Consider the following 12,503-nt stretch of genomic DNA (forward strand, 5'->3'; position numbering starts at 1 on the left):
ATGCCAAAATTCAGCAAACTAGTAATCACATGGAATATTAGTATTGGAGCCAGTAGTCTTCTACCTATTAGTACTACCTGCTATAATGACAGAATTTAAGGGATCAACCTCAAAATAGACCCCCAAAAGACTCCTTTATCATTTGCTGACAAAGAAGTCTGGACAGAGGCTCAATGTATTTTCTACCACTCCTTTTTTTCTCCTCCCATGTGATGCAGGACCGCTGTAACCTGAAGGAACTATTACTTCAACCCTGAAGTTAGAGTGGCAGATGGTCAGTTCCCTTCCTTCGGGGATCACGATGCCTGAGTTCTCATGTGATGTGAGACCCACTGAGATGACTACAGCTATTGTCCCATGAGGCCAGTGGCTGCTTCTCAGAAGATCCAGAAAAAGGAGGGACAGTGGGATATCAAAGGTAGAGCTGTGGAAGTGGTCCTTCTGAATGCAGGTAATAAAGGGGTATGGGATTTGTAGAGAATTTACAAGCAGCGATAAAATCAGGTGCAAGGCTGTCTGTTTTTTATTATCTCCATGTGCTGGCACTTCTAAAAATGTCAGTGATAAAACACGCCTTCCTAAAAAAAAAATCTTTTTTCATCTCTAATGTTTAGAATAATTGCTGAAGTTTTTATTGATTTTACACATAAAAGTATTATATCAAATTAGCATGCTTTGATTATGCGTTCTTTACTAAGCACGGTGTTTTACTTAGAACTTAATGAAGAAAATCCCCCTTTCCCACCGGCCCCCACCCACGCCAACTGAGCAGCACATTTTCTTTCAAGAGTCTGTGGCTAGCGATTTGAAATTGTTCAAGCTTGTTTCAGTGACAGTGTGCTTTTCATTTTCTATGGTACTACACATTCCTGCAATTAAATAATAGATACAAAATAAACAATAAAAAAAAAATCATGGGATATTAGTCAGCTTGGGCTGCATAACAAAATAGCACAGACTAGGGGGCTTAAACATAATTTTCTCGCAGTTCTGAAGGCTAGATGTACAAGATCAAAGTGCTAGCAAAACTGATTTCTCTTGAGGCCTCTCTCTTCCATTTGTAGATGGCCATCTTCTCACGAAGTCCTCAAATGGCCTCTCTTCTGTGCACACCCAGAGACAGATGTCCAGTGTCTTTCTCTTCTTATTACGTCAGCAATCCTACAAGGTCAGGGCCTACCTTCATGACGTTGCTTATCCTTAGTTACCTCCATAAAGGCCCCCATCTCCAAATACAATCACATTGGGGATTAGAACTTCAACATATGGATTTGGTGGGGAGGGGATATAATTCCGTCCATAACACATAGTGAGTGGAAAGAATAAGAAACAGATTTCAGTCATTTCAATTCTGTCATTCATTGTAACTATGCAGCACTTTCATTCGTGTTTAAAATTTAAAACAGAGAAATAAGGTGCAAATTGCAAACCATACTATTTTTGTTTGGTAAACACCAATCTTAGTTTATACGTGAAATATTTGACTTTTAGTGTCAAAATTTTTAAATTATTACTCATGTAATTTTGATGTACTTGCTATTAGACTGAAATGTATGCTCATGATTGCAACAAATATGTAGATATGCTTCCCCTCTTTTTCAAAAACTACTTTATTTATAAAGTTTTCACCCATTACTTGCATAATTGCGCATACTGTAAAACTTTATTTTAATTTTCAACTGGCTTGATTATATGTATACAATGACCAGGAAAAAAAAATCTTCACTATGTTTCTTTACTAGGCATTTTTATATTTCATTTTGTTTCATTACTACAGTTGAAAATAAGTTTGTCATTGAATGTCAGATAACCATGGAAGGCCACCAAGGAGAGCTTGTTGGTCATGACTAGAAAGGAGATTGGAAAAGAGCTAAATACATCATCCTGTTGAGATCCTGAGGCCTCAGGTTAACCTACATAAGGTTTTCTCAGCAGAAATGTGGCCAGGTCCTTTCCTAATGATGTGGGGCTGGGGAAAGTGAAGATCCACCTGCCTCCACCCGGGGCTCACTCCCAGTTCTCTCCTGCTTATATTCTATCTACCTCACCAAAGACATAGAGCACATACTTATGGCTACCCCAACCCAAGATCTGAGTCATAGCCACTCCAACAATCAGCCTTTGGCCACCACCTTGGGCCTAGAGTATGTATCCCAGCAATAAACTCTGCCCTCAGGAGGATGGACCTCAGAAAAAGACAGCAAGGACCTTGGAAATGACTTCCAGTTGTTTGAGGTGAGGGTGTGTGTTCTGGGGACCCCATACCCCAACCTTCGTGACAGGGATTCTGATGGGCTCTTCCCCCTGGCCCTACGGACTCTTCACCCCACAGGGAGAGGCAGAGCAAAAAGAGGGTTCCAGGCTGGCCACCCTGGCTCTCTAGGTCTAAGGGAGGCACTATTGTGGGCAATCATGTCCACTGGTGGATGAGGCTTACCTTTGAATGTAGGCTACAGTGATGTATTTTACAAACGTTTCTGCTCACTAGCTCCTTGGTTGCTCCATAGTCCATAGATTTTAGGTCTCAGGTCCCTTAGTCAGGATCCCCAGGCTGCTGTAAGAGAGCCATGGAAAGTCTTCCTGCCTTGTGATTCTCCGTCTAAAAGCAACACTTTGATAGGTTGTTTCTGGGTTCTAAGACAGCTAGTTGGGAACCCTAGAGACCAAAAAGTTGAACTTTTATATAGTTTCCTAATATTTAAGTGTAGCATTCTTTCCCCCTTCTTATGGCATTTAAACCAAGGTTACTTGATGATCAGCAAAGACTATTCTTTAAGTACCTTTTTTTTTTTTTTAAATTATCTGCATCTATACTCGCATGGATACTCATCGGTGAATGAATGTGCGTATGTGCGTATGTGTGCATTTATGCATGTGTGTGTGTGCGCACCTGTGTTTGTGTCTTTGGCTCCCAGAAGTCCCATTGAGAGTGATTTGTTTTGAATACTGACGCCCATTCGGGATGAGTTTTTTTCTTTCTTTTTTTTTTTTTTTTTTTGCTCTTAAAGGTGTCAGCAGAAGCTGTGAAAAGGTACAGATCAGAGAATATAACATCCCCTAAGGGACTTCTCGGAGGCTCACACTTCATGTGCCAGACTCCCTTGTTTCAGGATAAGTATTTGACATGCTTTGTTACCTGATTAAACCTGCATGTGTTTCGTTCTGGCTTATTACTGTCTGAGGCACTGTGTTGTGAAATGAAAATTACTGGCATTTGCCTGCCAAATGCAGTGATTCAGAGAATTGTGAATTAGGATTCTTTAATTACAAAGATCTGCACCTGATAGGGTAATTTCAAAAGCAAAGTTAACCACATGTGCTCTACTTATTTTCAAACTAATTCTATTGAATTACATTTCATTTAAAAGGCTTTATTGGTCCCCTATTAATAAACAGGGAACAATAAACAAAATGCTTTGTTAAGACCCAATCTCATTTCACCTGGGTTGAAGAAGGGGGGGGGGGGAATTACATTTTCATGAAATAGAATACAAATACCATGATTTTATGGGGCATTTCTTTAAGAGTGCTATCACTGGGAATTATTTGTACTTTGCTTATATTACATTTAAGTTGAAAAGGTTCATGCATTAGATGAATTTGAGGACACATGAAAACAAGGTGACTTGTGGGGGAAAAGATAAGCCCCATTGTTTTCTCTCTCTTTCGTTGGTTTTTAGATTTTAAGGAAATTGCTATAAGTATCTCGTTTTTATTTTATAGAGCATTTTGGTACAGTTAATAGATGTTTAATGGAAACAACAGCAACAATTTAGTGCTACACAGACTACGAAGGCAGCGTCTTTAAAAGATTCAACACATTGAGTCATAGCCTGAGGACCTGAAATCAAAGCTGCTTATTTTTAAAGGGTGTACCCATTAGAGTTACTTTAAGGTTTTCTTCCTTGACTAAAAGCAAGGCATGCATATAATAGTATTTTTTAAAAGATCCAGACGTAGAGCCCAAAATAAAAAGTTCAAGTCTCCCTCTGTCTTCATTACCCAGAGGCACAGACTGTTAACAACGTCAGGATTTTTTTCCTCTAGGACTGGTCTTCTATTTTGTGTGTGATGCCTCTATACTTTTCAAGAACTGTGATGTTCTGTTTCGTTTAGTATATGCCCCTGTGTTATGTCAACCTTCAACTTCCTGGGATCTTCCCCAGAAGAAACCCATCCTGGGTGCCTCTCCTGCACGTTCCCATCTTTATCTTACTTACCTAGGCTCTTGTTTAAATGACTTTCAAGTGGAAGAAAGCTCAAAAATACTAACAGCGTCCGCATTTAACTAAAATGTAAATGTAAGCATGGAAATAACGTAAGTCAAGTGCAAGCTGCTTTCCCTTTAGAAACTCGTTTTCTGTAATCCTGAAGGATGACATTCCCTTGGAAAACCCTTCAGGACTGGTGTTCCCCTGGTCGCCTCTGTCCGGGGGCCTTACTGTCCTTTATACACAATGCATGCAGTCCTTGTCCCCAGAATTACTTACACACACAGGGTGCTATGGCTGCCCCAGCATGGGTGGGACAACCACAGGGACCCCCTGTGGTTCTCTGCCCTGACAGCCTCTGCAGGTAAACTCACCTTACACCAAGATCCGGTAGGATTAAATTCACTTCATTTCTTAGTGTGCCTACCAAGATAAACTCTCCTTATACCAAACCCTGACTATCAAAATAAAATTCAAGTGTGTGGAAGGCACTTTTCAAACTGTTTCACTTCTTGCGTAAAATGGCCACCACATGAAGTTTTCTGGGCTTTCACGCACCGTGAATTTTGGTGGCCCTTCCCAAGAACTCAGTGAGAAAAAAATTATTAAAAGCCACTCAAAGGAATATATTAGTTTATATTTACTTTTGAAACATTCACTGGGTGTTCCTATTAGTGACTTATAACCATTTGGTTTTTTTTTAAATATGAAGTTTATTGTCAAATTGGTTTCCATACAACACCCAGTGCTCATCCCAACAGGTGCCCTCCTCAATGCCCATCACCCACCCTCCCCGCCCTCCCACCCCCCATCAACCCTCAGTTTGTTCTCAGTTTTTAAGAGTCTCTTATGAAATGACTTGTAACCATTTGATAACAACCTCAATCTTTATATTGAGGTCCCACTGTACCGAGCCTTCTAATAAGGGGATGTGTGGGGACCTATTCTGGGTTTCACATAAATTCTAAGATTCTCTGCTCTTCCCATGAATACTTCAACAAACCAAGGTGAATAAGAGATACATACTTCTAAAGAAGATAATATGATGCTGCGACTTTTCTGTTGTGTTACTTCTTTTGGTGTTCATTTTCAAAACAGGATATAATGAAAAGCGACAGATTCTTCAAAAATCGTTTTGTGACAAATTTGTTTTGTGACTCTACCCCCATTTTAATAACCAGGTCAGGTGGATTGCACAGAAGACTTCATTATAAAGGTGGATATTGGCTCATTAATGCTGTTTAAAAATATTTAGCTGCAGGGGCGCCTCGGGGCTCAGTCGGTTAAGCGTCCGACTCTTGATTTCAGCCCAGGTCGTGATCTCGGGGTTGTGAGACTGAGTCCTGCGTCCAGCTCTGTGCTGATGGTGTGGAGCCTGCTTGGGATTCTCTCTGTCCCTCAGCAGCAAATTCCTGAGTTTGGTGGCTTCAAACATTCAACCCATTCGTGTGAAAATAAATTGAAACTGGAAAGCTGTGCCTTTTGTGTGTCAGACTCTGTTCTCACTACCAAGAAGCCAGACACACAGAGACTCAATCCTCACCGTGAAGAGGTTCACAGCGTCCTGGGAGAGGCGATGTGGGGACATCCAACCTGAGGTTGAGACCGGTATGAGGACGAGAGTGAGGAGAAGGTAACTCTGCCTGGACTCTTGGAGAAGGCTCCGCAGAGAACATGATGTTTTACAGAAAGAGGGAGACTTTGAAAGTGAGGAAGGACATTTTAAGCTCAGGGGGCTGAGAGCACAGAGTCCTGACAGCACTTTGAGAACGGGTGGCGAGGCGAGGCTCGGCCAGAGAGGGAGAGGGCAGTTCATTTACGTAATTCCAGACTAAGGAATTACACTGTGTGGGCTGTAAGGACTCAGCGAAGATTTTGCAACAGGAGAGCACAGGGTGGACGCTGTCCCTGCCAAGGCAAGAATCATAAAAGCAGCCTGTTACTACCCTGTGCACCCACCCGAGGGCACGCGGCACCCCAGGAGTCGCCCGGGCAGGAGAGCCACAGTGTTTCTCAAAGCAACGGGACATATTGATAGCATACATGCCAAGAGAAGACTTTCCACCTTTCCTGCTGCTCCCGCCCCTCACTCCCACAGATCCCACTCTCCAGCTTAGACTCATCCCCAGAGCTGTCCGCCCTCCTGGAGCTGGAAGACGAGGTGTTTCTAGAATCTCCCCGGGAGTCTTCTGGATCTCTCCCCATGAAGCTATCCAAAGCGGGTCTCTGAATGAGGAGACTGCCACCCAGCCCTGGAGGCAGCAGGCGAGTCAGGCCCTGGCCCACAGGGCCTAAGGGAGGCAGAGCCGACCTCCTAGAAAGCGACGCTTCTTCACCACCGCCATGTTTCTCATTTTCTCTTCATGTGTGTTTGTTCCCGCCCAGAGTTAATGGCAGGAGATCGAATGGATCCGTATACAGATCATTGTCATATTATGTATTGGGACCAGACCTCAAAAACAAGCCTCAACTTCTAAGAACAAGGAATTTGTTCAATAAGCCATGGTACATCCGTACAACGTTCTACCGTGTGGCCGCGATAAATGTCGGAGGAAAGAATATGTGAGGAGATGATACAATGGTCTTCATTGCTGAGCGCTAAATTCTGCATGATTTCTTCTTCTTTTTCTTTTATGGAGCTCCCAAATTTCCCATAACGCATGTACATGTTTTAATAAAAACAGAACATTATTTTAAAATCAGCATGATTTTTTTTCTCTACTTTGAGGCCAAACACTTTGGGATTCTATACCATTTAAAGCAACTATAAATTTAGAAAACGCTTAAAGCATAGCTTCATGTATAATTTACCTAAGGAATCAAGTGTACATTTCTGAGCATTTCAAAGCTGTAATTCAGCCGTGGTCCTGGAGACCTGGTACAGCCTTGAGAGCAAAATGTAAGATGTTTCATCGTCCATCAAAACTCCCTGGCACACACAGATTTTATTCTTGCAAAATTTGGGCAGATACCATAGTTTTTATTACTGAGCCTGTGGTTTTCTCTCTCTCAAGTCTGGGGTTTAATAATTACAAATATAACGGCATAAAAAGGTAGATGTGTTTTACCTCCCACACAATTATTACTCATTGTTTATCATTTATGGTCTCTGACCCCAGCAATCCCTCTCCCAACACACACACACACACACACACACACACACACACAGTATAGCAGTCCCGTTCAGGTTACCATTCTGAAAATAAACTTGATTTAAACGTCGTGTGGATCAACAACATGGAATATATTTTGTACAAATGCAGTTGGAAAAGGCCTTTATAGAATTTCCTTTTTTCTTGCTCTGATAAGCTTGAGCAAAATCATGTTTTGCTCAGTTTTGTAATGAATGTTTCTCTTATGATTTTTGATAGAGAGCCTTACTTGCTCCTCTGATAAGAGGTTCCCAAGTAAGTTTAAGTGTTCGTGGTGACTGAGTGGTTTCTCTGGAAATGGGGGGATATACCTCTGGTACTTTTACCCACTTTTTTATTTACCCCCTTTTATTTGCCTTCTTTTTCCACATGCTACGTTTTCTTTTTTCCCCCGGGCTTGTGGTATTTGTCGCCGAAAGACACGGGTTTCTGCTTAGTATTTGGGGGTAATCCAAGACTGCAAATTGCTATGATTTTCATAGACACTCACTCTACAAAAATCTCTGTAAAACTGCATGAAGCTAGGGCTTGAGCTAGGGCACGAGCCTTGAACTTGAGGTAATATTTCTACCTAAAGAAGAAAACAAGGAATGGTAAAGCCAACTGAAGGACAGAGGACAGTTCTCTTCTGAGACCTCAACACGGAGGGGTCTTAACATAGACGTGCAAAGACACTTTCACTGTGTTCTCTTCACTGCCGAAAGGCAGGCTTAAAGAATGTTAGAGTAAGCTTCATAAAAACACTCTTTCTTATTGGAAAGGTAACATTCGTTTCCGATTGGCAACTGGAACCATTTTTTTATTGTTTTCATGTTGGAGATGTCACACCTAGCTTCCTAAACATTCTTTCTTGCTGGGAAGGGGCATTCCTATAAAATGGAAACTCTGGGGTGGCCTCACTGGAGATTCCCTATAAAAAAAATACAGAAAATCTTAAAACGATGAGCAGATCTCACCTTCCAAGTACCTTAGTTAATCCTTGGGACCCAGGGAGGCAGTTTTGAGGAAGTTGTGTTAACACTTAAAAGCCACCTGGGTACCATATAATACAAGGAAGTCGCAATTCACCGGAGCTAATGGTACTTTTGAAAAGCGTTTTACATCCTCCTGGGGCAGGGAGCTCGGGCACAAGGAAAATCTGGCTCAGGTATTTGTGGTTTTTATAGCTGCCGTATCCAAGAAAGTCAAAGTCAAGGGCCTTCTAGCAGAATCCGTTTTACATGCCAATATGCTTTATAGAGTCCTCACTGCAGATGGGGAAACCGAGCTCCCTGAGAACAGATTTATACTTGCCCAAAGACAGCACAATTGGTCATTAAGAACAACACTTCTACGTCAGAGAAAGACAAGGACTGTATGATATTACTTTTGTGTAGAATCTAAACAAGTTTAAACACTAAAATACAAAGTAAAATAGTGGTTATCCAGGGATGGGAGGAGGATAAAATGAACGGTGTTTAAGGCCATAAACTTGTGACTAGTAGTAAATAAGCTATACAGATCAAATGCCCAATATTACAAATATAGACAGTAATATTGCACTGTAATTATGTAACATGATAAATATGGCTACATTGGCAATCATATTGCAACACATAAATGTATCGAAGTAACAGTTGTCCACCTTAAATTTACACATTGCTACATGTCAAATTTATTCAATAAGAAACAAGACTTCACACAAATACATTAAAAAAAAAACCTTTGAAGTGTTTCTAGTTTTGTTTTCATGTTCAAAATGCTGATTAATTCATTAACTCCAGATATTTGGACAACTTGACTTTTTGCGAACAGCACTTTGAAATTTAATGCAGAGCTCCCTTCTCAGAATTTTACAGTTTTGGCTCCTGAAATGACTAGTCTTTACAATCCCCTCACATGTACTCCCTCACTGAAGTGTAAGGAACATCTTTTTCTCCAGCTCCTGGCCCGGATTCAGGTAGTAAAGATTTTCCAAACACCTGCACGAATATTAGCAAGATCCAAATCTGCTTAAGGGGCCTGTATGTTTTCATCTTGAAAGAAGTCATGTTTCCTCCACCAAGCGCTACCGAGTTCCGCTTCAGATATCATATACTCCTTCCGAAAAGGTCTTTTCCTTCTCCTCAGGAATGATTAGGAAAAGCTTGTGATGCTGAAAAGAAAGAAGGTATTGGCTAGCCCAGTTTTGTGGGAGAGGAGAGGAAAGGAAATCTTCGGAATCTTTCGCAAGAGTGGAGTGATCTAACTTAACCTGCGTGGGAATGACTGGGGATAGGGTTCAACCCTTCGGACTTTCTCATGGGGCTAAACACCAAAGAGAATGGAGTTAGGGGTCCGAAGGTTAGCTAGAGACATCTGAAAAGCCCCAAATCTTTTCTCTTAGAGCGGTGCGATATTCAAATCACTCATAAGTACTCTTGGACGTGCTTACAGTTCCATGAATATCTAATGTCACTTTGAATCTTACTTCTGTTAAACCACATCCTTTTAAATATTGTAATGAACTTACTGTCGTTTCTTTCAGGACTCAGGGCTATTATTAGCTGGCCTGCACTCCACATGGCTTCTCCCACACGGCAAATCCTTTGCTCTCTCTCGTTTCACCCACTTATAACTGCCAATGGCCTGTCACTGCAAGGGAGAGCTGAGCACTTTGAAGGCAGACCTTGCAGAGTGTGTGACCTTCAACAAAGTTACTTAACTGTCCCAAATTTCAGCCTCATGTATGACATAAGAGTAATTAATTACAGCGCCTACCTCATGGGTTTCTTGTAAATCTTACACAACATAATGCAGTAATAACGCATTTAGCCCAGTTCTGGTATGCAGTAAGGGTTTCGTTTTTTAAAATAAACTAGTAAGTAGCATTTATTAAGTGCTTATTATTTATGAGACAACGTCTTTATCACTTCATTCACATCAACCCATTTAATACTATTATTACCTCATTTTACAGATGAGGAAATGGAGCCACTTACTTGTTGAAAATTTAAAAGATCAATAAATAATACGACTTTCTTCCTTTCCCAGGTTGGAAAAGAATTGAGAGATAAACACAGGGCGAAGGCAGAGGAAGCTCTAAACGTTACTTTTATTACCGATGCAGTTAGAGAAGATGTCTCCAGACGCGCAACCTTGCTAATCTTTTTTCCCAGAAGACAATTTGCCCTCCCACTTACAGGCATCACTGGACAATCGCGAGTCTCCTGGGGAAGAGAAGCAGGTTACCACCTGCAGAGCAGAGAGCCGGGCCAGAAGGCTTCCTCTCATCAGGAAGCCAGATCTGAACTGAGGGAAGGAGAGACTGAACTGAGCATGTCTAGAACCTTCCCTCAACCCCGCTCTGAGGTTAAATAAATAACCTGTCAAGAGGAATAAATGGGAGGTAAGGTGGGAGTCCAGACATTAGCCTAATAAAAACCCCACAATAGGAAAAATGGGAACTAGGGTCTACAAAGCACTCCAAATGCCGTCATCATCACCATCATCATTATCTCCTTTATTAAGACTCATTTTTTTACATCTATTTTGGACTGTTTAGAGTTTTGCTTTTTGGGTTTTGGCTTTGCTTTTTTTTTTTTTTTAATCAGCTTTGGCAAGTAGTGGTTTTCTAGGAATTCATCTATTTCATATGTATTTTCAAGTTGGTTGACATAAAGATGTTTATTTATTATTTTTTTTAAATGTCTGTAAGATCTTAACAATTTTTCTTTGGTTACTGCTGAGATGGATACTGAGACCATTGATTTTTTTTTTTTCAGCCCTTCTTTTTTTTTTTTTAACTGTATGTATTGATTTAAAAGTATAAAATGTCTCCCTACGAATGACTTCAGGGACACCTGGGTGGCTCATTCAGTTAAACATCTGACTTTGGCTCAGGTCATGATCTCATGGTCCATGGGTTTGGGCCCCATGTCAGGCTCTGCGCTGACAGCTCAGAGGCTGAAGCCTGCTTCAGATTCTGTCTCTCTGTCTCTCTCTGCCCCTCCCCTGCTCATTCTCTCTCTCTCTCTCTCTCTCTCTCTCTCAAAAATAAATAAACATTGGGGCACCTGGGTGGCGCAGTCGGTTAAGCGTCCGACTTCAGCCAGGTCACGATCTCGCGGTCCGTGAGTTCGAGCCCCGCGTCCGGCTCTGGGCTGATGGCTCAGAGCCTGGAGCCTGTTTCCGATTCTGTGTCTCCCTCTCTCTCTGCCCCTCCCCCGTTCATGCTCTGTCTCTCTCTGTCCCAAAAATAAATAAACGTTGAAAAAATAAATAAATAAATAAACATTAAAAAAAATAATGACTTCAGTTGCATATACAAGTTTCGACTAGAGTCTTCTCATTATCATTCAGTTCAAAATATTTTCTCTTCTTTTCTTTTCTTTTTAATTTTAGAGGAGGGGAAGGGGTAGACAGCGAGAGAGAGACTATCAAGCAGGCTCCATGGCCAGTGGCAAAAATTAATCAATTCAAGGAAAATCAAGAGTGTCCATGTAAGTCAGACAAGGGAGGAGGCAGACATGATCTATGTAAAAATCAACCAAGATACATTCCCTGACTTCAAGTTTTCAGTCTATTGAGAAAGACATATTGATTTTGTTACCATCGGACAAAGGCTCTGGTAGGGATGGTCACAGGGCCTTTGGGGAGCACATACATATTAGGTGCACTTGACCCATTTCTGGGGTAGGGTGGGGTTGCCGGGAAAGATTTCATGGAAGAACTGACATCTAAAGCTGAGACCTGGAGGTGAGCAGGAGTTAAGTAGACCAGAGTGAACCACCAGATGCTTGAAGATGCAGCATGAGACAGCTGGGAGCCACAAACCAGGGCCACTGTTGGAGAAAGGCATGCAGGCAAGGGGACTGCACGTACAAAGGTCCAGGGGCAGGACAGACCAGGCCCCATTTTGGTTATGTGTCACAGCAAGAGTTGCATTTCTGAAACACAGATCTTACCATGTCATTCTTCTGCTGAAAAGCCTCTAACAGTTCCCTGCTCCCTACAGAGAAATGTCCCAAGTCCTTAGCAGACATGCAGGGCCCCTCGCGACTGGGCCAGCTTACTTGTTCAATCTGTTTCTACTACTCTGCCCACCTGAATAAACCAGCTGCCCCAGCCACATCCTTGCTCACGCTCTTCCCTCTGCTTCCATATACCTCCTCCCTCCTCT

Source organism: Lynx canadensis, chromosome A1 (genome assembly GCF_007474595.2).
Source record: "Lynx canadensis isolate LIC74 chromosome A1, mLynCan4.pri.v2, whole genome shotgun sequence".
NCBI classification, from domain to species: domain Eukaryota; kingdom Metazoa; phylum Chordata; class Mammalia; order Carnivora; family Felidae; genus Lynx; species Lynx canadensis.